Source organism: Arachis hypogaea, chromosome 12, assembly GCF_003086295.3.
Source record: "Arachis hypogaea cultivar Tifrunner chromosome 12, arahy.Tifrunner.gnm2.J5K5, whole genome shotgun sequence".
In the NCBI taxonomy this organism is placed as follows: domain Eukaryota; kingdom Viridiplantae; phylum Streptophyta; class Magnoliopsida; order Fabales; family Fabaceae; genus Arachis; species Arachis hypogaea.
Genome location: NC_092047.1, coordinates 76,810,759 through 76,822,852, shown reverse-complemented (window position 1 = coordinate 76,822,852; position 12,094 = coordinate 76,810,759). Strand labels below are relative to the sequence as shown.

General features: G+C 37.8%; 1 non-coding gene across 1 annotated transcript; it reads right to left on the bottom strand.

Annotated features, from left to right (window-relative positions):
- Window positions 1–4,011: 4,011 nt before the first annotated feature.
- Window positions 4,012–4,119, bottom strand: LOC112731328 (small nucleolar RNA R71). Its single transcript, XR_003167111.1, has one exon. It is a non-coding gene; the product is annotated as a small nucleolar RNA R71 (small nucleolar RNA).
- Window positions 4,120–12,094: the final 7,975 nt, after the last annotated feature.

Genomic DNA, 12,094 nt, shown 5'->3' with positions numbered 1-12,094 from the left:
CATGGTTGGAAGAAGGCAATAGGAAGGCAGAGGTTCAGAAGCAACAAAGCATCTTCAGACGCTTATCTGAATTTCCCACCAATGAATTACATAAGTAACTTTATTTTATTTTATGTTTTATTTATATTTTAATTATCAATACTCATAACCATTTGAATCTTCCTGACTGAGATTTACAAGGATGACCATATCTTGCTTCAAGCCAACAATCTCCGTAGGATCGACCCTTACTCACGTAAGGTATTACTTGGACGACCCAATACAATTGCTGGTTAGTTGCACCGGAGTTGTGAAAAGTGTGAATCACAATTTCGTGCATCAAGTTTTTGGCACCGTGGCCGGGGATTGTTCGAGTTTTGACAACTGATGGTTCATCTTGTTTCTTAGATTAGGTAATCTTATTTTATGTTTAAGCTTTTTATTTTTATTTTTATTTTCGAAATTTTTTTTTTAAAAAAATTACATATGTGTTTTCGAAAAATTCAAAAAAATGTGTTCTTCAAAGTTTTAAGAATGAATTCTAGAGATTCATGAGATATGTTTGAACCTGGCTAGCTGTTAAGCCATGTCTAATCTTTTGGACCGAGATTTTTACTTTCCATTGTAGAAAGGACATGTCTATATTTGTATGCTGAAGCTTGGCTGGCCATTGGCCATGTCTAATCTTTTGGACCGAAGCTTTAGACTAACATTACCGGAATCCTGGAATTCTTATTAAAAATTTTGAATTTCTTTATTTTCTTTTACCCAAATAATTTCGAAAAATACAAAAAAATCAATAAAACCATAAAAAAACCAAAAATTTTGTGTTTCTTGTTTGAGTCTAGTGTCAAATTTTAAGTTTGGTGTCAATTGCATCTTTTTAATTTTTCTTTAAATTTTAAAAAATTTATGCATGTGTTCTTTCTTGATCTTCAAGTTGTTCTTGATGATTTTCCTTGTTTGATCTTTAAATTTTTTTGTTTTGTGTCTTTTCTTGTTTTTCATATGCATTTTTGAATTATTAGTGTCTAAAGTTTAAAAATTTTTAAGTTTGGTGTCTTGCATGTTTTTATTTTCTTAAAAATTTTCAAAAAATATGTTCTTGATGTTCATCATGATCTTCAAAGTATTCTTGGTGTTCATCTTGACATTCAAAGTGTTCTTGCATATTTTTCTTGTTTTGATTCATAATTTTTATGTCATGTGTCATTTAGATGTTTTTCTCTCTCCTCATTAAAAATTCAAAAATAAAAAATAATATGGGTTCAGTTCGATTTTGGTCCCTAACGTAGGGGTTGAAAATTTGTTTCGTCCCCAACTTTTTTTTGCTACAAAATGATCCCAAAAGTTTTAGTTTGTTTTAAAATCGTTCTTTTTACCAATTTATTTTTTTATTACCAAATTACCCCTCATTAAAAAATTATAAAATAAAATAAATAAAAAAAAAGAAGAAAGAAAGGGATACGAGAAGAGGGTGGGGAGAGAAAGAAAGTAGGGGGCGCGAGAAAAAGGGGGGAGGGGGGAGGAAGGGGGAGGGGGAGGGAAGGGGGACCACCGCACCACCGCACCACCACCACCTTCTTTTTCTTTTTCTTCTTCTTCTTCTTCTTCTTCTTCTTCTTCTTCTTCTTCTTCTTCTACTCTCCTCGCCGCCGCCACTGGTCTTCATTACTGCTGCCGCTCTTCGCTGTCGCCGCCGCTCTTTGCTGCCGCCGCTGCTCTGCTCCTCGGGGAAAGGGGGAAGGGAACGCGAAAGGAGAAGAGGGGGGAGGGGGGTTTCGGGAAGAAGAGGGAGAAGGGGAAGGGTCCTCGCCGCCGCCACCGGTCTTCACGGACGCCGCCGCTCTTCGCTCCGCCGCCGGGGTCGCTGCTCCTCGCCGGTTTCTGGTTTCTGGTTTCTTGTGGTTTCTTCTGGTTCTGCTGCTTCTGCATGCTTATGATTATCAATCTGGTTTCTGTGTTGTTGTTTTTCTTTTGATTCCATTATCCATTGAGTTCTAAGTTATGGGTTTTTGTTTTTCTGATTTTGGGTTCTAAGTTTTGATGATGACGATGATTTTGAGTTCTGGGTTGTTGTTCTTCTATTATTGTTGTTCTTCTATTTCTTGTTGTTTTTATTGTTGTTTGTTTGAGTTTAGATGATGATTTTTCTAAGTTCTAAGTTATGATGATGATGATTTTTCTGAGTTCTGAGTTCATTGGTGTTGTTTCTGCTTCTGCTTCTATTTTGCTTTTGTTTCTTATTCTGATTTTTGTCATGCTATGTTGATTAAGTGAATTTCTACTTCTGATTTGGCTTGAATTTGGAATTTTGATGCTGCTTAGATCCATTGTTGTTCTTCTGCATTTGTGCATCTGTTTCTGGTTAACATTGAGGAAGAAGATGGGTGTTAAGGAAGAAGAGGGGAGAGAGGGGTATTTTCGTCCAAAAGACAATTTTAAAATAAACTGAAACTTTGGGGACCATTTTATAGCAAAAAAAAAAGTTGGGGACGAAACAAATTTTCGACCCCTACGTTAGGGACCAAAATCGAACTTAACCCAAATAATATCTTTCCCTTATCTCACTCAAAAAGTTCGAAATTTTGGGTTGATTTAGCCAAAAAGTTTTAAAATTTAGTTGTTTCTTATTAGTCAAGTCAAAATTTCAATTTAAAAATTTTATCTTTTCAAATCTTTTTCATTTTTCTTTCATGTTTTTCGAAAATTCTTTCTTAAAATTTTTCAAAATCTTTTTCTTATTTTTGTTTCATATTTTTGAAATTAATGCTAATATTTAATGTTTTGAGTCAAAAATTTTAAGTTGTTGCTTGCCTATTAAGAAAGGTTCAATCTTTAAATTCTAGAATCATATCTTTTAGTTTCTTGTTAGTCAAGTCATCAACTTTAATTTCAAAAATCAAATCTTTTTAATTTCCTTTTCAATATTTTTCAAAATAAATTTCAAATCATATCTTTTTCAAAATTCAATTTCAAAATCTTTTCTAACTTCTTATCTTTTCAAAATTGATTTTCAAATCTTTTTCAATTAACCACTTGATTTTTTTGTTTGATTTTAAAAGTTTACTATTTCTTATCTTTTTCAAAACCACCTAACTATTTTTTTCTCTCTCTAATTTTCGAAAACCAACTAACAACTTTTTTCAAAAATATTTTTAATTAATTAATTTATTTAGTTTTCATATGACTTTCATTTTTTTTCTTAATTTTCGAATTCTAACTTAATTAATTAATTAAAAATAAAAATATTTTTCTTCTCCCTCTTTTTAAAATTCAAATTTCTTCTCTCTCTCATCTCTTTCTATTTATTTTATTTAATTACTAACACTTCTCTTCTTCTTAAAATTCGAACCCTCTCCCTCTCTCTGTGTTCGAATTCTTCTTATTCTCTCTCTACTTCATTCTTCTATTCTTCTACTCACATAATGGAATCTCTATACTGTGACATAGAGGATTCCTCTTCTTTTCTGTTCTCTTCTTTTTCATATGAGCAGAAACAAGGATAAGGACATTCTTGTTGAAGCTGATCCTGAACTTGAAAGGACTCTAAAGAGGAAGCTAAGAGAAGCTAAAGCACAACACTCTGGAGAGGACCTTACAGAAATTTTCAAAAAAGAAGAAGACATGGCAGCCGAACCCAATAACAATGGTGGAGGTGCAAGGAAGATGCTTGGTGACTTTACTGCACCATCTTCTGATTTCTATGGAAGAAGTATCTCAATTCCTTCAATTGTAGCAAACAACTTTGAGCTTAAGCCTCAATTAGTTTCTCTAATGCAGCAGAATTGCAAGTTTCATGGACTTCCATTGGAAGATCCTCATCAGTTCTTAGTTGAATTCTTGCAAATCTGTGATACTATCAAGACCAATGAGGTTAATCCTGAGGTCTATAGACTTATACTTTTCCCCTTTGCTGTAAGAGACAGAGCTAGAATATGGTTGGACTCACAACCTAAAGAAAGCTTGAACTCTTGGAAAAAGTTGGTCAATGCTTTCTTGGCCAAATTCTTTCTACCTCAAAAGTTGAGCAAGCTTAGAGTGGAAGTCCAAACCTTCATACAAAAGGAAGGTGAATCCCTCTATGAAGCTTGGGAAAGATACAAGCAATTGATCAGAAGGTGTCCTTCTGACATGCTTTCAGAATGGAGTATCTTATGTATATTCTATGATGGTCTGTCTAAATTGTCCAAGATGTCATTGGACCACTCTGTTGGTGGATCTCTTCATCTGAAAAAGACGCCTGAAGAAGCCCAGGAACTCATTAAAATGGTTGCAAATAACTAGTTCATGTACACTTCTGAAAGAAATCCTGTGAATAATGAGATAACTCAGAAGAAAGGAGTTTTTGAGATTGATACTCTGAATGCCATATTGGCTCAGAATAAAATATTGACTCAGCAAGTCAATATGATTTCTCAGAGTCTGACTGGAATGCAAGCTGCATCCGGCAGTACTAAAGAAGCTTCCTCTGAAGAAGAAGCTTATGATCCTGAGAATCCTGGAATGGAAGAAGTGAATTACATGGGAGAATCCTATGGAAACACTTACAATCCTTCGTAGAGGAATCATCTAAATCTCTCATGGAAGGATCAGCAGATGCCTAATCAAGGCTTTAATAATAATAATGGTGGGAAAAATAGGTTTGGCAATAGCAAGCCTTTTCCATCATCTTCTCAGCAACAGACAGAGAATTCTAAACAGAGCCTCTCTGACTTGGCAACCATAATCTCTAATCTATCTAAGACCACTCAAAGTTTCATGACTGAAATAAGGTCCTCCATTAGAAATTTGGAGGCACCAGTGTCAGCTGAGTAAAGAGTTACTAAACTCCTTCCAAGTACTCTCCCAAGCAATACAAAAGAGAATCCAAAAAGAGAGTGCAAGGCCATCAATATACCCCACATGGCTGAACCTGGAGAGAGTCAAAAGGCATTGATTTCCAATGAGGAAAACCTCAATGGATATCCACTGGCCACCAAGGAGTTCCCTAATGAGGAACCAAAGGAATCTAAGGCTCATACAGAGACCATAGAGAGTCCACTAAACTTACTGTTGCCATTCATGAGCTCTGATGAGTATTCTTCCTCTGAAGAGGATGAAGACATTGTTGAAGAGCAAGTTGCTCAGTATCTAAGAGTAATCATGAAGCTGAATGCCAAGTTATTTGGTAATGAGACTTGGGAGGATGAACCTCCATTGCTCATCAATGAACTGAATGATCTGGTTCAATTGAAATTACCTTAGAAGAAACAGGATCCTGGAAATTTCTTAGTACCCTGTACCATAGGCACCATGACTTTTGAGAAGGCTCTGTGTGACTTGGGGTCAGGAATAAACATCATGCCACTCTCTGTAATGGAGAAACTAGGGATCTTTGAGGTACAAGCTGCAAGAATCTCACTAGAGATGGCAGACAAATCAAGGAAACAGGCTTATGGACTTGTAGAGGATGTCTTAGTGAAGGTTGAAGGCCTGTACATCCTTGCTGATTTCATAATCCTAGACATTGGGAAGGATGAAGATGAATCCATCATCCTTGGAAGACCCTTCCTAGCCACAGTAAAAGCTGTGATTGATGTGGACAATGGAGAGTTAGTCCTTCAATTGAATGAGGACTACCTTGTGTTTAAGGCTCAAGGATCTTCATTGAAGAACGGATGCTTGACGGTTTAGAATTCAGAATAAATTTTCGTTGCAAGTATAGTTTCTAAACCGAGTAATCATCCTTTCTTACAAACGTTTTGGTTGTCACAAGTAACACACCCAATAAAATTTATAAACCGAAGTATTCAAACATCGGCTCGTCTTCTCAAGGAATTGCAGGGAGGTGTTCTTATTATTAGTTATAGAAAACAGTATTTTTGGGTTTGGAAAGGGTTGAATAAGGAAAATAAATTGCAGGAATTAATAAATTGATATCTAATAAAACTATTGGCAAGGTATGAAAATTCAGAAGTCCTATCTTAGTTATACTTATGAGAATTAAGTTTAATCCCACTTAGTTAACCTTTACGAAAGCAAGGGAAAGTCAAGTGGACTAATTAATTAGATTCCCAAGTCCTAGCCAACTCCTAAGGAAAGACTAGAGTTAGTGGAATTCCAGTTAATTAGAGAAATTAATCAACAATCATGATAAGTTTGATAACTCAAGAGCCTCCAGTTAATCAATTAAAGCCAAGAATACAAAAATCTAAATAAGAATCATAAATCTGAAATACCTCAATTTATATTAAATAAAGAAAATCCTAACATGAATGGTTCATAAGCCAATTTGGCAACATAAGTAATTAAATAAAAGCATTGAAGTATCTGAAAGTAAAAGAGAAATATAAAGTAAAAGGAATATTGAACCTGAGAGGAAGTTGAAATAATAAGAAATCCTAATCCTAAAACCTAAGAGAGAGAGGAGAGAACCTCTCCCTCTAAAAACTACATCTAAATTATGAAAAGTGAATAATTGAATACATCCCCATGAATGGATGCATTCCCCCACTTTATAACCTCTAATCTGTGCTTTCTAGACTTGGATCTGGGCCAAAAAGGGTTTCAGAAATCGCTGGGAGCGTTTTCTGCAGTTGCTGCATGTGGCGTCTGTCACGCGTCCGCGTGGGTCACGCCGTCGCGTCATCTGGGAGTTTTCCTTGTCAGGCGTTCGCTTTGGTCACGCGTACGCGTTATTTGCATTCTGCTCAAGGCACGCGTCTGCGTCAGTCACGCATTCGCGTCGCTGCCTTTTCGCGCTAGGCATGCGGCCGCGTCGTCCATGCGTTCGCGTCGCTGCCAGTTTCTTCAAAAACTCCATTTTGTGCTTTCCTTCCATTTTTGTATGTTTCCTTTCCATCTTTTAAATCATCCCTGCCTTAGGAGATCTGAAAATACTTAACACACAAATCACGGCGTCGAATGGTAATAAAAAGTAATTTAAAATAACTATTTTTAAAGCATAGGAAACCTGTTTTTCACATATATCACATAATAAGGAAGGGAAAGTAAAACCATGCAATTTCACATGAATAAGTGGGTGAAGGATTGAATAAATCACTTAAATTGAGCACAAAATACATAATAAAATATGGGTTTATCATCCATCTATAACCATGGAGAGGAAGCATGAAAAGCTTCTCTCAATACAGAGTCAAACAGAACCCCCACACTCTACTTCTAAGTTTGGTGTTGGGAGGCCACCATTAAGCTCTGAATCTCTATGAGGCTCTCTAAGAGCTCACTGTCAAGCTGTTGACATTAAAAAAGTGCTTATTGGGAGGCAACCCAATGTTATTTAATATTTATTTTTCTATTGTTATTTTATGTTTTCTTTAGGTAGATGATCATGTGGAGTCACAAAAATAACTGCAGAATTAAAGCAGAATCAAAAACAACATTAAAAATAACACACCCTGGAGGACAGGCTTACTGGCGTTTAAACGCCAGTAAGGATAGCAGAATGGGCATTTAACGCCCAGTCTGGCAGCATTCTGGGCGTTTAACGCCAGAAAAGGGTGTCTGGCGTCTGACTGGCATTAAACGCCAGAAATGGCAGAAAGACTGGCGTTTAACGCCAGAAAAGGGTGTCTGGCTGGCGTTAAACGCCAGAAAGGGGCAGCAGACTGGCGTTTAATGCCAGGGAAGGTAGCAGAGCTGGCGTTAAACGCCAGAATTGCCACACAGAGGGTGTTTAAATGCCAGAATGGTGCAGGGAGCAGAATTCCTTGACACCTCAGGATCTATGGACTCCACAAGATCCCCACCTACCCCACCTCTTCTTCTCTTCTCTTCACATCTTTCCATAACACTCTTCCCCAAACACCCTTGACCAATCCAATCAATACCTCTTCCCCAAACACCATTCACCTATCAAATCCTACCCTCTTCTCCATACTCTCTTCACCACTCGCATCCATCCATCATAAAATCCCACCTACCTCACCATTTAAATTCAAACCATTTCCCTCCCAAACCCACCCCTTCATAACCGAATTCTCTCTCTCTCTCTCTTACCCTATAAATACCCCTCCTTACCACCTTCCATTTCACACATCATACACACTTACCCCCGTGGCCGAACCCACTTCTCACCTCCATCTCCTCTATTTCTTCTTCTTCTCCTCCTTTCTTTTCTCTTTTGCTCGAGGATGAGCAAATATTTTAAGTTTGGTGTGGAAAAATCTCTACTTTTTATTTATTCCATAACCATTAATGGCACCTAAAGCCGGAGAAACCTCTATGAAGAGATGGAGATGGGGATGGAGATGGAGAGATTCATCTCAAAGGTCCATCAAGACCACTTCTATGATGTTGTGGCCAAGAAAAAGGTGATCCCCGAGGTCCCCTTCATGCTCAAAAAGAGTGAATATCGGGAGATCCGACGTGGGATTCAAAGAAGAGGTTGGGAATCTTTCACCAACCCCATCCAACAAGTCGGGATCTTAATGGTTCAAGTGTTCTATGCTAATGCATGGATCACTAAGAACCATGATCAAAGTGTGAAGCCGAACCCAAAGAATTGGCTCACAATAGTTCGGAGGAAATACTTGGATTTCAGTCCGGAAACTGTGAGGTTGGCATTCAACTTGCCAATCATGAGAGGAGACTTCATCCTTTCACTAGAAGAGTCAATTTTGATCAAAGGTTGTACCAAGTCCTCATGGACATCTATGTGAAAGGAGCTCAATGGAAGAGAGACTCAAGAGGCAAGTCGGTTCAATTAAGAAGGCCTGACCTCAAACCCGTGGCTAGGGGATGTTGGAGTTCATCTAACGCTCTATCATTCCTACTAGTAACCGGTCTAAAGTTACTATAGACCGGGCTATCATGATCCATAGTATCATGATTGGAGAGGAAGTAGATGTTCATGAGATCATATCTCTAGAACTATACAAGGTGGCTGACAAGCCTTCCACTTTGGCAAGGTTAGCCATCCCTCATCTCATCTGTCACCTATGCAATTCAGCTGGAGTTGTCATAGAGGAAGACACCCTCATTTAAGAGGACAAGCCCATCACTAAGAAGAGGATGGAGCAAACAAGAGAGCCCACTCATGGACCTCAACAAGAGCATGAGGAAATTCCTCATCATGAAATCCCTGAAATGCGTCAAGGGATGCATATTCCTCCACATAACTATTGGGAGCAACTCAACACCTCTTTAGGAGATTTGAGTTCTAATATGGAGCAACTAAGAGTGGAGCACCAAGAGCACTCCATCATCCTCCATGAAATCATATAGGACCAAAAGCCCATGAGAGAGGAGCAGCAAAGGCAAGGAAGAGACATAGAGGAGCTCAAGCACTCCATAAGATCTTCAAGAAGAAGAACTAGCCGTCATCACTAAGGTAGACCCGTTCTTTAATTTCCTTGTTCTTATTTTTCTGTTTTTCGATTTCTATGCTTTATGTTTTATCTATGTTTGTGTCTTTATTATATGATCATTAGTGTCTAATGTCTATGTCTTAAAGCTATGAATGTCCTATGAATCCTTCACCTTTCTTAAATAAAAAGTTTATTTTCTGAAAAAGAAAAAGAAGTACATGAATTTTGAATTATATCTTGAGAATAATCTAATTATGTAATGTGGTGGCAATACTTTTTGTTTTCTGAATGAATGCTTGAACATTGTATATTTTTTATATTGTTGTTTATGAATGTTAAAATTTTTGGCTCTTGAAAGAATAATGAAAAAGGAAAAATGTTATTGATGATCTGAAAAATCATAAAATTGATTCTTGAAGCAAGAAAAAGTAGTGAAGAACAAAGCTTGTGAAAAAAATGGCGAAAAAAAAGAGAAAAAGCAAGCAGAAAAAGCCAATAGCCCTTTAAACCATAAGGCAAGGGTAAAAAGGATCCAAGGCTTTGAGCATTAATGGATAGGAGGGCCCAAAGGAATAAAATCTTGCCTAAGCGGCTAAACCAAGTTGTCCCTAACCATGTGCTTGTGGCGTGAAGGTGTCAAGTGAAAAGCTTGAGACTGAGCGATTAAAGTCGTGGTCCAAAGCAAAAAGAGTGTGCTTAAGAGCTCTGGGCACCTCTAACTGGGGACTTTAGCAAAGCTGAGTCACAATCTGAAAAGGTTCACCCAGTTATGTGTCTATGACATTTATGTATCCGGTGGTAATACTGGAAAACAAAATGCTTAGGGTCACGGCCAAGACTCATAAAGTAGCTGTGTTCAAGAATCAACATACTGAACTAGGAGAATCAATAACACTATCTGAATTCTGAGCTCCTATAGATGCCAATCATCCTGAACTTTAAAGGATAAAGTGAGATGCCAAAACTATTCAGAAGCAAAAGCCACTAGCCCCGCTCATCTAATTAGAAATGAGCTTCATTGATATTTGAAATTTATTGTATTTTCTCTTCTTTTTATCCTATTTTGATTTTAGTTGCTTGGGACAAGCAACAATTTAAGTTTAGCGTTGTGATGAGCGGATAATTTATACCCTTTTTGGTATTATTTTTACATAGTTTTTAGTATGTTTTAGCTACTTTTTATTATATTTTTATTCAAAAATCACATTTCTGGACTTTACTATGAGTTTGTGTGTTTTTCTGTGATTTCAGGTATTTTCTGGCTGAAATTGAGGGACCTGAGCAAAAATCTTATTCAGAGGCTGAAAAAGGACTGCAGATGCTGTTGGATTCTGACCCTCCTGCACTCGAAGTGGATTTTCTAGAGCTACAGAAGCCGAATTGGCACGCTCTTTATTGTGTTGGAAAGTAGACATCCGGAGCTTTTCAGAAATATATAATAGTCCATACTTTGCCCGAGATTTGATGGACCAAACTTGCGTTCAAAGTCAGCCTAAAACTTTCTAGCGTAAAATGCCCAAACTGGCACCAAAGCTGGCGTTTAACTCCTAGAACAGCCTAAGCACGAAAAAGCTTCAATACTCAGCCCAAGCACACACCAAGTAGGCCCCAGAAGTGGATTTCTGCACTATCTGCACTTAGTTACTCATTTTTTGTAACCCTAGGTTACTAGTTTAGTATAAAAACTACATTTAGAGATATACTTTGAGTCTTTTTGACAATCTTTGGATGTTTAGTCCTGAGACCTTAGACTATTGTTTACATTTGGAGGCTGGCCTCACGGCCATGCCTAGACCTTCTTTCACTTATGTATTTTCTGCGGTGGAGTTTCTACACCCCATAGATTAAGGTGTGCAGCTCTGCTGTTCTTCATGAATTAATGCAAGTACTATTGTTTTTCCTTCAATTCACGCCTACTTATTCTCCAAGATATACTCTTGTACTTAATTTAGTTAAGTCAGAATGAAGGGGTGACCCGTGACAATCACCCACTATCTTCGTTACTCGCTTAGCCAAGATCCGCGTGCCTGACAACCACAAGCGGTCTACATGATGTTCAACGTAGTCATTGGACGACAGCTGGAGTATATTCTCTTGGATATCTAATACACGGACCGAGTCCATGAGATTAATATCTTCGTGGTATAGGCTAGAACCATTGGCAGCATTCTTGGGATCCGAAAAATCTAAACCTTGTCTGTGGTATTTCGAGTAGGATTTGGGAAGGGATGACTGTGAAGAGTTTCAAACCTGCGAATGTTGGGCACAGTGACAGTGTGCAAAAGGATCAATGGATCCTATTCTGATGCTAGTGGGAACCGACAGATGATTAGCCATGCGGTAGCTGTACCTGGTATTTTTCATCCGAGACGAGAAATCTGACAGTTGATTAGCTGTGCAGAAATCGTAGAGGACCATTTTCACTGAGAGGATCCTACAGCTTGCCATGGAAGGGAACACGCATGGTTGAAATAAGGCAATAGGAAGGCAGAGGTTCAGAAGCAACAAAGCATCTCCAGACGCTTATCTGAAATTCCCACCAATGAATTACATAAGTAACTTTATTTTATTTTATGTTTTATTTATATTTTAATTATCAAGACTCATAACCATTTGAATCTGCCTGACTAAGATTTATGGTGCACGAAATTGTGATGTCCAGGCTCGAACAATCCCTGGTAATGGCTCCAAAGCTTGGTGCTTTGATCTTAATTCATAATTGTCACAACTTCGATACAACTAACCAGCAAGTGCACTGGGTCGTCCAAGTAATACCTTACGTGAGTAAGGGTCGAATCCCACGG